The following is a 15,752-nucleotide window of genomic DNA, read 5'->3' on the forward strand; positions in this document are numbered from 1 at the left end:
GCCATTGTGCACTGGAAATGAAGCGAGGAACCTCATTTTGTAACCGTTCTTGAGTGACGCATGCTGAGTGCGATGGTGCTGAGTCCTGTTGGCATGTCCAAGGTCTGTGGCCAAAATGTTTGCGTGCCCAAGGCTTTAATACACCCTCCAGAATATTTTCGCGATAATATTCGGCATTTATTCTGATGCCATGGTCGATTAATACGAGCGGAGAGCAACCATCAGCTGTTAGGGCCGCCCACACCAACATCATGGCTGGCGCTTGAGTGTCTGGTATGTTGGCCAACCGAAGGTGCACATTTTCAGCTGAGCTCTTTGGCAAGTTGACCCATTGTGTGTGAGGTACCAGAAGAAGTGGTCCGATATAGGTGTTAATAGAAATAATGGGATGTGTGAAATATGAAGAGAATCGGATTCTTCTTCACGGTTTTATGATCGTTTTGGTTATTCAAAATTTTGACCCTTTGTGGGGAGGTACCAGTAGGAATATTCCGATCTCTACCATATTTATAACAGATCTTATGTTGATGGAAATATTGAGATGTGCCAGGTCTGAATGGAAACGAATGTTAATTTCGCGTTTTATGAGCCTCAGGGATATTCTAAATGTTTTCGGTTTGTGGGGGAGCTACCAGAAGGAGTTGACCGATACATTCCATCTTCACACCAGATCGTGGGTTAATAAAAATATTGTCATTTGAGTATTTTGAATATAACCGTACTCTTACATCACATTTTACAAGAGTTATAATTATTAAAAAAGTTGAGTCTTTGTGGGAGATGTACTTGATGGAGTGTTAATGTATTCATAAACATTTTATACCCTCCACCATAGTACGAAGGGTATACTAAGTTTGTCATTCCGTTTGTAAGACTTCGAAATATAAATTTTAGATCTCACAAAATATATAAATATATTCTTTATAAGCATAAAATTCTATGTCGATTTTGCGATATCTCTCCGTCTTTCTGTCTATCAGGTCTTTTGGTACTTAGGTAGGTCGACGTTTTGGTATAGTCACAATGGTACCTCCCTATTTTCGGTATTTTTTGTGATTTGAATTTGGTATTTGAAGTTCGATATGGGTATGTAGGCCATGTAGATCCACGTTTTGGAATAGCCTCCATATAATCGTACCTCCCTATTTTCGGTATTTTTGTGATTTGAATTTGGTATTTGAAGTTCGTAATGGATACTACAGCCTAGGATAGAAAATTGTCCGTACTGATCCACACCTTCGTTTAGCCCCCATATAACGGCACCTCCCGATATTCGGTATTTTGATAATTTTAGCGACATTATTCAACGGTATTGTTTCAAATTTGGTGTTTGAAGTTCATAACGGATACTACAGGCTATGACAGAAAATTGTCAGTCACGTCTTCGTATAGCTCCTATAAAACGGTACCTCCCGATATTCAGTATTTTGATCATTTTAGCTACATTATTCACCGATTTTTTTTTTCAAGATGCGCATTTGAATTTTCTAATGGCCTGGAACTTTTGTCATAAGTTCCCTATGCAGGCCACGTCGTCGTATAGACGGCTACATTCGGTATTTTTAAGATTTTAACAATTTTTTAATTTTAAAATTGCCAAAGTCATTCCAAATGGTGGAGGGCATTCAAATTTCGGTCCGGTCGAACTTACAGCTTTTTTTTGCTCGATCAATAATATATCTGTTATCAAATCTGAAAATATCGACGATTATGGCCCTAAAAGTCCTTGAAATAAAAGTTTTGAAAAGTTAACGATTATGCCTCTAAATGTTCTTGCAAAAATGTTATTAAAAAAATAACATTTATGACTCGGTCATTTATTTGGAGATCTATGCCTTGTGCCTTCGAACCTCCTGTACACATATTCTTAATTATCAATGATTATGCCTTAAAATTCTTAAGCAAAAAAACTCCACCATTTAAGTTTCACTTATTATAAGTAAGAAAAAAAATATCCTTCAGAAATGGCTTTATGATTGTGGCACTTAAAATTCGTAAAAATTACGAACATAAGCTCTGTTAAAAATTATCAATAATTGTGGTCGTTGAGAAAATTTCAAAAAACTCCCCGATTATGGTTCTGAAAGTTGAGATTTTAATTATTTTAAATAATCGCTGTTTTATCTAAAAAAAATCAGAACAAAACAATGGAATTAAACCTTATTTTTAGAAACAACAAAAAAGTTATAGTTACCCTGGAGACAGGTATAATTTGAGTTTTTTTTTCAAAAATTAATTTTTTAATTTTTTCTAAATCGTTGGTTTTTTACGAAGTAGAAAAGAAATCCACAATTTTGAAAATAGTTTTGTAAGATCGCCAATTTTTAAACAACATGTTGACAAGTCTTTAAAGAAATATTGTTAATAGTTCGTGTTTTATTTTAATCTTCGATCATTTGAAAATATATTTTCATCATTGCAGTTTTAATTTTTTTCGATTATTTTAATTTATTTATTTTATTTTTTATTAATTTTTTTGTAAGATCATAAATTATTATTATTATTATTAATTTTTTTTTTTTATAAGATCATAAATTTTCCAACAATACGTTTGCAAATCTTATCGTTGAAAGACTGTGATTATTTTAAATCTACGATTATTTGAAAATACATTTTCATCATTGCATTTTTATTTATTATTTTTTTTTATTCTTTATTTATATTATTTATTTTTATTAAATACAATTTTTTCAATGATAGTTATTTTTTTTAAATTTCAATGCATTCATTTATTTTTAATTTTTTATGTTATGTTTTTTACATTTTAATCAAATGTCATTGATTTAAATCGTGAATTTTGAATATGTGAATATTTGTTTTATTTTCTAAAAAAAGTCTATAATTACAACTTAGCCAATCCTCCCGATAATGCTCTATTTATCCCCTCCTAAATTGTAAATATATCTAAGCATTTGTGTTCCCGCAATGAGTAATGTTTGCTTAGAGTTTTCAGTCAATCTCTTCGCCATAAATTATCATTGCACAAAACAAAAAAAAAAAAAAAACAATAATTAATTAGTAAATTCGCAGTTTATTAATGGCTATTAGTAGCTGGACAGGGCGCGTGTACATAAATTGCGAGAATTGAAAATTATGGTTATTTCACACGACTTTGACTGCAAAAAAAAAAAAAAAAAGAGCAGAAAAGAAAAATGTATTGGACAAAATGTCAGGCTGAATGCAAAATAGAGTCGATTCGTCGATTTCTTGACTGTTTCACTTGATGCTGTCGCTGCTGCTGCTGTCGAGGAACACTCAGTACTCAACTATTTTTCTGATATAAAACATTTATTTCCATGTTGTTGTCTTGGCTTTTATTGCTCACTTATTTGTGTTGTTATATTTGTTGTTGTTGTTTTTTTTTAGTTTTCCTATAAAGCAGTTCAATTATTATTAATTGCTCTTGATTTTATTCAATGAATTAAAAACAAATAAGAATTTAGTGATAATAAACAACCTAGAAATAGTGGCCGGTTACTTCGATGTCTGTTGGTTTCCGCGCGTACGTAGTACGGTACAGTGGGCAAGTGGAGGCCAAAAAAAATCAAGGTACGGGTTATATTCTGTAATGAGTAAATGTTTAAAGTCCCTGTCTTTTTCTAAACAGCAATGGATCCAATAATTCTCCAAATTTTAATATTGAATGCCTAAAGAAGAAGAACTGAGAATAAAATCGAATTTCTAATAGTTTATTGATTAAAGGCCATGTGTTATGTGACATAAGTCCTAGAAAGCATTGTTGTCTTCCGATATTTTTATTTTCCAATTTCTCTTTCAAAACGATATCTACTTACTATGCACCTCCAATAGTAATTGAAGGAAAATCTCAGTCGATTAGAGATTAGAAGTTAGTGATACATGGTAAGATGAACAAACTGCAACCAACTTCAGACTGCTGTCATTTCTATGCCACTCGTCCGACAGCTGTTAAAATTATTCCAGTGACAGCTCATTATATTCTTTACAACCGTACCAATGCATTTTGGTGAGAACTTTCCAGAAAACAAGTAAAAAAGCCGGTCCGAACTTTGAATACCCTCCACCACTTGGTACAAATTTGGCAATTCTCAAAAACAATAAAATCCCTTAAAAATTCTGTTAAAATCTTAAAAATACCGAATGTAGCTATTATAGTAGGGTCTATACGACGCTATGAACCTGCGTAGGTAACATTTGTCATAAGCCATTACAATATTCAAATGCGAAACTTAAGAAAATCGGTTATAATGTCGATTGGGAGGTACCGTTATATGGGGGATATACGAAGACGTGGACCCGAACAGACAATTTTCGGTCGTAGGCTGTAGTATCCATTACGAACTTTAAATATCAAATTTGAAACAATTCTGGTAAGAAATGTCCCTAAACTCATTAAAAAACCGAATATCGAGAGGTACCGGTTTTTTGGGGCTCTACGAAGACGTGGACCTGCACAGACAATTTTCTGTCTTAGGCTGTAATATCCATTACGAACTTCAAATACCAAAATTTAAACTATTCCTGTGAATAATGTCGCTAAAATCATCAAAATGCCGAATATCGGGAGGTACCGTTATATGGGGGCTATATCAAAACGTAGGTCCACGTTTTGGTATAGGCCCCATTGGCCCATTTTCAATACAAAAAGTCCTGCAGACATAAAATACATTACGAAAAGTAAAAAAGCGACTTGATCGAAACTCGCGTCGCAGTGGCCGACAAATGGCTCGTGAGCTGAACATAACGCAATATTCCATTTGGCAAATATTGAAAAATGAGCTCGCGGTAAAGCCATTGAAATTCCAAAAAGTGCAAGAACTTACACCGCAACAGAAAGAAAAGAGACTCAAAAGAGCTAAAGAGTTGCTTCGCTTGGCCGAAAGCGGAAAAATGCTGAATTTGGTTTTCTCCGATGAGAAAACATTCATTGTCCAGCAGATCACCTGAAAATGTGCACCTTCGATTGACCACCAGACCAGAACTCAAGCGCCGGCCATGGTGATGATGTGGGCCGCCATAACAGCCGATGGTCGCTCTCAGCTCGTTTTAATCGACCGTGGCATCAGAATAAATGCCGAATATTATGGCGAAAATATTCTGAAGGGTGTTAAAGTCTTGAGCACGCGAACATTTTGGCCGCAGACCTTGGACATTCCAATAGAACTCAGCACCATCGCACTCAGCACGCGCCACCCAAGAATGGTTACAAAATGAGATTCCTCGCTCCATTTCCAGCGCACAATGGCCACCAAAATCTCCGGCTACCAATCCGTTGGACTATTGTGTCTGGAGTATTTTGGAAAGCAAGGTTGGCACTAAAAATACCTAAGTGTCGATCACCTTAAGCAAGCTCTTCGCTGGGAATGGGCCAAAATCGGGCTGAGCAACATTCGGGCAGCGTGTGATGATTTCTTTGGCCGTTTGAAGGCCGTGATTCGTGCCAAAGGTGACCAATTCGAACAAATCTAAACTTATTCTAAAATTTGATGCCATTTCCGAATTTTTTTTGCTTTCATTCAATGAAATTTAAAAAAATGTAAAAATTGTGACAAGGTCAAATTTGTTGCAGTATTTTTATCTCACCCTGTATTCTGAGACCTATAAAAGAAACCACTTAAAATTTTCCAAATTGGCTGTTTCACAGTGAAATTTCAAGAAAAGTGCAAAATTTATCGAAAATAAAAATATATTTATTTTAAACCAAAATTGATGATATATTTTTGGGGATACGCAATAAGTGTACACATTTCTCTTGTTCAGAAACTTATAATGAAATTTGATCTAGAATATTTTATCCTTTGATACTTCCCCAAAAGAATGAGGTATTAAGGGCGATTTTGACTCGGAGTGGAAACCAATAAAATTAAGGGTCAAAAATGTTAATATATCATTTTCTTTTTTAATATATAAATTCCTATTGTAATTTTTCTAAAAACTATTATATCTAGATATATAGGGTCTTCTGAGACTTATAGTGAAATTTCGTTTTGAATATTTCCTCTGTTGACACTTTTTGTCTCTAACGAAATTTTATGTTACTTTCATGCATAAAATCAAAATTACCCAATAAACTTCAGTGAAAAATAGGAGCTTTTTTATGAATCAAAACATATGAAATCTTCCTATGATACATATTCTTCATCCTTCTAAAATGATGGCTGGTAGGAGAATTGGGCATAAATTCACATGGATTTTGTCGAAAATAAAGAAAAACATTATTATAAAAAATTGATTTTCTAATAGCAAATATTGAGTTTACACACTTCGTTTCTTCGGAGACTCATATTGAAATTTGATCTAAAATATTTCTTCTTTTAATATCTTCCCTAAAACATTGAATATTATGGGAGATACTGACTAATATTGGAAAAGTATAAAAACAGCAGTTAAAAAAAGTAAACACATAGTTATCACATGTCATGTATGAATTTCGAATGTAGTTTTCGTCAAAACTGGTATACCTAGATATATAGTTTATTCTAAATTTAGTCTAGAATATTTTCTCTTTTGGCATATTTTGTCTAAAACGAAGATTTACGCTAATTTCAAGCATCTAATCGAAAAAAGACCGAAGAAAAATCAACGAAAAATATATGAAATATTTTCACGTTTATTTTGTTCAAATTGAATTCAATATTTTCTCGATATGTAGTAAAAATAGAGATTTCTTTTCTTTGGTGACCTATAGTGAAATTTGATGAGGAGTAATTTTGTCTTTGGCGTCATCCTTTAAAAATAATTCTTTGCGGGAGTTTTTTATAAAATAAATAAATTATTCATGATAAATTTACATGATATAGGGGTTTAACCCTAAAATGTGTTTATATATATGAATTCCTGGCGTTTGGATAAGATTACGGCTTTCAATGTCTTCTAGGATCTATAGTAGAATTTTATGGCAAATAATTTTGTAGAATATTTTCACTTGTTACGTTTCCGTTTAAGTGGAGTTTTTTGAAAATAGGACCAAATAGACACCTTTGGTGAGTCAATTGACCAAAATAATCTTCATATTGTTATCAGTAATATTGGCAAGGTTGGATTCCTCAAATTGTTGGATTCCAAGGAATCTCAATCCTAAAATTTCCAAAAGTATGGAAGGTGAAGTAATTTGCCTCCTCTACTTAGGTTGCTTTGCGATTTAAATGTTTACAAACGCCGATACACGTGACTACTTTTTATACCCTCAGCCATATGGCTACAGAGGGTATATATCATTTGATAAGGTCAAAACGTGCCCAGTCGAAATAATGGTTTTAGACCCTAGGTCTCTTTGGACCAAATTCGTTTCAGAACATTTGGAGTCGATCTACCGATGTCCGTCCGTCTGTCTGTCTGTCTGTCTGGCTGGTGCGCACGATAACTCTCGAAGGGAGTATCCGATTTGGTCCAAATTGGCTACATCGTAATATTTTTGTCAAACTTAGATCGAGTTCGGAGATGGGCAATATCGGTCCACTCCTTCTGGTACCTCCCCCACAAAAGGTCGAAATGTTCAAAAAATATATTTTTTGCACAGAACGAGAAAGGATAATCCGATTCTGCTCCAACTTTGCATATCCTAAAATTTGCGTCAGTACTAGGTCAGGTGTGGAAATGGACAATATCGGTCCAGTCCATCAAGTACTTCCCCCACAAATGTTCAAAATTTTGAATAATTACAATCTCATTAAATGTGATGTAAAAGTCCGATTGTCTTCAAATTTCACATATCCTAATATTTGTATTAACTCATGGTCTGGTGTGAAGGGGGTATACATCGGTGCATTCCTTCTGGTACCTCCCTCACAAAATATTGAAATTTTGAGTATCCATGAAGCTCATAAAACTCCATACACTTTAGACTTGGCACATCCGTCGAAATATTTATATCATATTTTTGGGTCCGATAGGAAATGGGCGATATTGGCCCATTCTTCGGGATCTGCTCCATAGAGGGTCAAACGTTTGAATAATCTTAACACTAGTCAAAATATATTTAGATAATAGAACATAGGCTGAGGGTATATATCTGGCGGCAATACCGATTGATACTTTTTAACTTGTTTTTAATATATATGAATTTCTGAAATTGAGGACCAAAAGCAGAATTTTATGGCAAATAATTTTGTAGAATATTTTCACTTGCTATGATGCCGTTTAATTGGGGCTTATATACATTCTTTTATAAAGGGACTAAAAGGACCCCTTTGGTGAGTCAATTGTGGGTTAATATATTTCACCAAAATAATCCTCGTATTGTTATCAGTAATCTTTCCAAGGAGATTATATACCTAAAATTGTTGGATTCCAAAAAATATTTATTCGAAATTTTCAAAAAATGTGGAATGGGGGGATCTTGTCACCTCTATTTAGGCTACTTTGCGGTGTAAACGTTTAAAAACGCCGATACACGTGACTACTTTTTGTAATCCTATTTTCATATTCCACTGGGGTTCTTTTCTGTAATTATGGATAAGAATTAATTTTGTCGCCTGTTGTTTTCTGAAAATCCAATATATTTTTTTAAATTATTAACAAATCACTTCCCCGACATTAATCTCCAAACAAAAGATGACAACCTCATCACAACATCCCGCATATTCATATCAGCAACTCGTTTACATTACAAAATACCTGATTATCCCTGATGGCTATTAGACAGAACATTAGAATATTTTCATGGCCCATGGCTTCATCTACAGCTCAACTTAGTACAGATCATTTGCCTGCTGGCTCCACCAGCCTCACTCTCGTAATTTACATCTTGTCAATTATATAATGGGCTGCAATTTGTCAAATGAATTGAATTTTCTGTTTGCTTCAGTTTTTTTTTTTTTTTCATTTCATTTCATTCTTTAAAAAATGCTAAATGCGAATAATTTTTATGTTAATTGAGGGAGGCGTCGCCATTGTCGTCCGTGTGGTCGTGAAGGAATTCCAGCTCCAGCGAAATTCTTAACGCTTTTTAACACTGTTTTGACATGGTCGGCTGCTGTTTAGCCGAACATATCGGCAACTAATTGTTTTTGAGATAAAAAAAAAAAAAAAACAAAAAATTAATTTGAAATGTTAAAAACATTATGAAAACAACAACAAATAACAACAATATGAATTTATAACGTACTAATGGCAATTAACAGACAGTAAACAAATCAAACGTGGAAAATGTGTTACACCACGAACCAACACACACAGACGCAGGCACACGCACACAAACACATGTTGGTCATACTGGCCAACACAATTCGTGAGAGTTTAGTTGGGGGGTCTTTTTTGCCCATTGGGTGGGTGAAATGCCATGTGGCATAAGTAATAAATTTTCGATATTTTTTTCAAGGATATTTGGAGAGCATATATTTTTCATGGATTACGAATTTTTAAGATTTTCTCCGGCAAATTTGTAGACTTTTTTGGAAGAGTTTTATAATTCTTCAATATTTCTTAGAAAATAAATTTCTTATTAGAAAATAACAATTGTAAATTACAATGTGCAACACAAAAACAATTACAGGGAAAATCCCGCAGATTTCGGTATTATGAAAGGCATTTTGAAAATTTGCATCACAAAGTAACCCAAATACAGGGGGCAAGTTCCCCCCTCTCCAACATTTTATGAATTTTTCAAATTGTGATTTCTTGGAATCCATTGATTTTAGGTATGTAGTGTCCTCGGCAATATAAGAGAGGCTAATACGGGGATTATTTTGGTCAGAAATGTTAACCCTCAAGCAAGACATCGAAGGGGTCTTTTTATAACCTACACCACAAGGTGGTCAAGGTATTATGTCTTTGTGCATTTGTTTGTAACAGGCAAAAGGAAGCGAGCGACTCACATTCTGAGTCGATATATGCATGTCCGTCCGTCCGTCTGTCCTTGTATTTTTGTAAACAAAGTACAGTTCGCATCCATCCGATCCAGATGAAATTTTGCACAAATCATTTGATTGGCCCAAGGACAGACCCTATTGAAATTGGAGATAATCGGTCAAAATTTAGATATAGCTCCCATATATATCTTCGTCCGATTTGCCTTTTATTGTGCACCAAACGTGTAATATCAGGCCGAATGGTATGGAATTTTGAACATACAACCAGAAAATAAGTATGCCAAATTTGATCGAAATCGGTTTAGATATAGCTATAGCTCCCATATATATTGTTCATCCGATTTTTCTTATTTGTTATATTTGTTACCCACAGCCGTAATATGCACTCCGTAACATCGATATTCAGGGAAATATATGAAATACCGCTCAGAAATTTCTTTGCCAAATTTTATCGAGATCGGTTTAGATTTGGATATAGCTCCCATATATGTCGTTATCCGATTTCAAATTAATTGTGCACCAAATGGGAAATACAGGTCCGAATTTAACTCCTTTGAACTTTAAATTATAATTAGAATCATAGCGAGTATGATTGAATTCTCATATAAAAACTTTTAATTGTTATGTGGAGCTCTATAAAATTCGCAAAGTCGTGTAGGGTATCATAAAGTCGGCCCCGCCCGACTTTAAGACTTTCTATACTGGTTTTAAATTGTGATTTCTTGGAATCCATAGATTTTAGGTATATAGTGTCCTCGGCAACATAAGCAAGGCTAGTACGGGGATTATTTGGGTCAGAAATGTTAAACCTCAAGCAAAACATCTTTTTAGTCTTTTTTTTTTTTTGGAAATATGGTTAAAAACTCCCTTTTAAGTAGTAGCAATTCAAAATATTCAAAATATTCAAATTTATTTATCATAACATTCTACTATAGGTCCTAGAAGACATCAAAAGTCTAAATCTTACCCAAACGCCAGAAACATATATATATATATATATATATATACATATATATATATATATATATATATATATATATATATATATATATATATATATATATATATATATATATATATTATATATACATATATATATATATATATATATATTTATATATATCATTTCTAAAACACTCGTCCGACAGCTGTTAAAATTATTCCAGTGACAGCTCATTATATTGTTAACAAGCCTACAAAAGCACTTTGGCAAGAATTTTCCAGAAAAAAAGTTATTCGTGTTGGAATTCAAGCGTGATGGTGTGATTTCTTCACATTTGGCTGGAAAACCACAAGTGGCTATCGTTAGAGCACTCCAGCAATTTAATGTGAATAAATGTTTTGGGTCTCGTACCATCGATCGTTACCGTGATATTGGTAGCGTAGCCCCACGTCAAGGAAGTGGATGGAAGAAAACAGCAACATCAGCAGAAATGGTTCGAAAAGTAAAGAAGCGACTGGAGCGAAACCCGCGTCGCAGTGGCCGAAAATGGCTTGTGTGCTGAACATATCGCAATATTCCATTCGGCAAATATTGAAAAATGAACTTGGGGCAATGCCATTGAAATTCCAAAAAGCGCAAGAACTGACACCGCAACAGAAAGAAAATAGAGTCAAAAGAGCCAAAGAGTTGCTTCGCTTGGCCGAAAGTGGTGAACTGTCGAATTTGGTTTTTCCGCTCCGATGAGAAAACATTCGATGTCCAGCAGTTTGTAAACAAACAAAGTGATCGTGTTTACTTGCCAAAGAGGTCAGCTGAAAATATGTACCCTCGGTTGACCACCAGACCAGACACTCAAGCGCCGGCCATGGTGATGGTGTGGGCCGCCATAACAGCCGATGGTCTCTCTCCGCTCATATTTATTGACCAGAATAAATGCTCGTATGGCACCAGAATAAATGCCGAATATTATCTCGAAAATATTCTGGAGGGTGTATTAAAGCCTTGGACACGCAAACATTTTCACCGCAGACCTTGGACATTCCTACAGGACAGGACAGCACCATCGCACTCAGCACGCACCACCCAAGTTGGTTACAAAATGAGGTTCCTCGCTTCATTTCCAGCACACAATGGGCACCAAAATCTCCGGATACCAATCCGTTTGACTATTGGGAGTATTTTTGAAAGCAAGGTTGGCACTAAGTGTCGATCACCTCAAGCAAGCGCTTCGCGGGAATGGGCCAACATACCGCAGAACAACATTGGGGCAGCGTGTGGCGGTTTCATTGGCTGTTTTAAGGCCATAATTCGTCCCAAAGGTGACCAATTGGAAAAAATCTAAACTTATTCTAGAATTTGATGTTATTTCTGACATTTTTTGCTTTCATTCGATATTTTTTTTTTTTTAAATCTAAAAATAATGGCGTTTGGCTTTTTTGCGGCTTTTTTATCTCACCTTGTTATGAATTTCTGGCGTTTAGGTAAGATTACGACACCGACTTATTCTAGAATTGTATAATTTTATGAGAAATAATTTTGTAGAATATTTGAACTTGCTATGATGCCGTTTAAAGGGAGTTTTTAACCATAATTTCAAAAAAGGCCCAAAAAGACCCTTTTGTTGTAGCTGCAATATTGTCAAAGACACTATATACCTGAAGTGTAAGGTTTCAAATTAATTCTTATTCGAAAATTTCCAAAAGCGAGGAAGAGGGGGGAATTTTGCCCCTTTATTTAGGTTACTTTGTGATGCAATTTTTTAAAACGCCGATACACGTGTCTTCTATTTTTAGCTCTACTTTCATAATCTGCTAAGATTTTCCCTACCTTTTTTTGTGTTACACAGTGTTTTTTTTTTTTTTGTAAATATTTTTTCCAGATATTTCCTGGCTACTTAAAATGTTTTATGATTCAACAATTTTTGGATTTTAGGAAATGTAGATTTTTATACCCTCCACCATAGTTTGTAACACCTCGAAATATACATTTTAGAGCCCACAAAGTATATATATTTTTGATCAGCATAAAATTCTATGTCGACTTAAAAATGTCCGTTCGTCTGTCTGTCTGTTCGTCTGTGGAAATCACTTTAGCTTCCGAACGAAATTAAGTAAATTAATAAAAATTTCCTCAAATGTATTATGTCTACAGGACTATTGGTGTTGAAAATGGGCCATGTAGGTCCACATCTTCGTATAGCCCCCATATAACGTTTCCCCCCGATATTCGATATTTTGATGATTTTAGCGACATTATTTACCGGAACTTTTTTAAATTTAGTATTTGAAGTTCGTAATGAATACTACAGCCTATGACATAAAATTGTCTGTGCAGGTCCACGCCTTCGTATAGCCCCCCATATAACGGTCCTCCCGATATTCGGTATTTTGATGATTTTAGCGACATTATTTACCGGAACTATATCAAATTTAGTATTTGAAGTTCGTAGTGGATACTACAGCCTATGACAGAAAATTGTCTCTGCAGGTCCACGTTTTATAACCACCATGGTACCTCCCAATATTCGGTATTTTGATGATTTTAGCTACATTATAAACAGAAGTTTCGCATTTGAATATTGTAGTAGCTTGTGACAAAAGTTGCCTATGCCGGTCCACGTCGTCGTATAGACTAGCTATATTCGGTATTTTTAAGATTTTAATAGAATTTTTAACGGATTTTATTTTTTTTTTTGAAAATTGTTAAATTTGTACCAAATTATGGAGGGTATTCAAAGTTCGGCTCGCCCGAACTTACAGCTTTTTTACTTGTTTTTTTAACTAAGAAATCATTTTTTGAAAAATTATCGTATATTAATTCCATCTTTCTAAAAATTACTTACATTACACTCTGCATTATTTTTTGTGGAAAGAGCTGTAATCTAAGGTACTTTTGTCCGGAAACACACAAACTTTCTCTGAGGCCCCATTTTACAATTTCCCCACACTTAAGTCCTTTTGCATCCACATCCAACAGCCTACCTCCCTCCCTCCCCCCATTCTTGCTCGCATACCATGTGTAATACATTCGTGTAGACATGACTCTGATATGATCTTGTATTCTCTCATTTGCCATATATACACATATATATATACATATATATATACATATATAAATAAAATGCAATACACTTTGAGTGGAATGAGATTGAATTTATTAAAAATGTATTTTTTTTTCAATTGCCCACAAAAATAAATATGACTTCATATTAAAATATTGTAAATATTATTGTAAAAAAAAAGTGACACACACATTCACACCCTCTCCAATGGCACGACACAACCATCACAAATCGAATACAACTATTTCGTATTGAAATTATATCTCTATTTTTTTTTTGTTTTTGTTTTGCTTAGCTTTGAGCTAAGCTGTTAAGAGGATTTCAGATTATGGCAGGTTTAAATGTTTCACAAAACAGGACAAATATAATTAAGCAAATCACGAATCTTTAGATATTTGTAATAACTTTGTAGCGGTAATGCAATGAATTATGATGTTTGCCATGTGGAATTTTCTTAACAATTTATTGATTTTAAAGGTTTTAAGTTTGTGGTAATTTTTTCATTCTTAATTTAGTCTGATTATTGGTTGATTATTCCAGAACTGCAAGAGTGTAAACGCCGACTTTCTCTTTATAATATCGACAAATTTGCAAAAAAAAAAAAAAAAAAAATAGTGGAATCTTGCACGTTCTGAAACATATTGTAAATTTAACAAAGCAAATATTTCGGAACAATTATACTACGCTTCTTAATTTTTTCAATTATTTCTAATCCAAAGTCCTTAAGGATTTCAATCTTAAAATATCTCTCAAGAGTCTTCTGTTTTTAGGCATCTCCAAAGTCTTCTTCTTATTAACTATTGTTATGAGGAGAATTTTTTTTTTTTTAAATTCGAATTGAATAGAACGACAACTACAAGAATGTAATACATGTCCCGACCCATCGGTATTGATAAATCGGTAAATAGCCAAATGTGTCTTATCTAAATAAAGGTTTTAATTTGTATCCCATGTTAATTTGGACGAAATTCCCTGACCTAAGTTAAAATTGCTCTAACTATTCCGATTTTTTTTTGAATATTTACGATTTTTTTAAAAATATATTTTCAATAAGAGTTTAAAATCGAAAAATTTAAAAGAAACAAGTAACAAGTAAGAAAAGGCTACAGTCGACCGTTGAATACCCTACAACACTATAATAAACCATACAGTTTATATAGGCGAAGTACTCGACAGAATTCCACAAGATATTGAGACAAATAATTAAAGAAAACCATCAGGTTTCGTTCTCTAATTTTCGGAAAATAATAACTTAAACTAATTTGCTCATTTCCAATTTATTGGTACTTAAATGGTCTTCCTAGATATGGAACCAATATTTCCCAAAGACCTATAATCTCTCAGAAGTGGCAAAAGATTAACATTTATTATTGGTTTTTGACTGAAACACATCTATATGAGATACAGACATTTGACTATATTTTTCAACGAAATAGTCAGAAGTGCGTCTTTCCCGTATTTGTGAATTCTCCAAAAAGTCTCTGGAATGGACATTTTCGTATTTTGTCTACAAAAGTTGGCAAACTATTTCACACATTGAATATTTTTGGATGGCCATCCAAAACTGCTTGGCTTTTGCAATGTCCGGTAACCCCCATTCAAATGTGCGTGAGGATCGGGCGATAATTACGACCTGCCGACAATTTTGCAGTTTTTTGGTCCATTTCAACCGCTAAATATATGGCGATCATCTCCAAAAAGAGTAGGCTTCTATTCTGACCCTCATCTTATCCCCATGCAAAATTTCGTAAGGATCGGGCCATAAATGTGATCGGTATATGATATCCTGATATCCCAACTACTTAGTTTTGTTAGCTGTAGGAATATTACCAAATGTTTAATTCAAAATGAAAATGTGCCAAAAATATGACAAAATTGAAAAAATATGAGAAAATTTTACAAAATCAATATTTTCACCTTTAGAGAGATATTTTTATGCCATTTTTTTAGACGTTTTTTC

This window comes from Musca domestica, unplaced genomic scaffold (genome assembly GCF_030504385.1).
Source record: "Musca domestica strain aabys unplaced genomic scaffold, Musca_domestica.polishedcontigs.V.1.1 60, whole genome shotgun sequence".
Lineage (NCBI taxonomy): Eukaryota > Metazoa > Arthropoda > Insecta > Diptera > Muscidae > Musca > Musca domestica.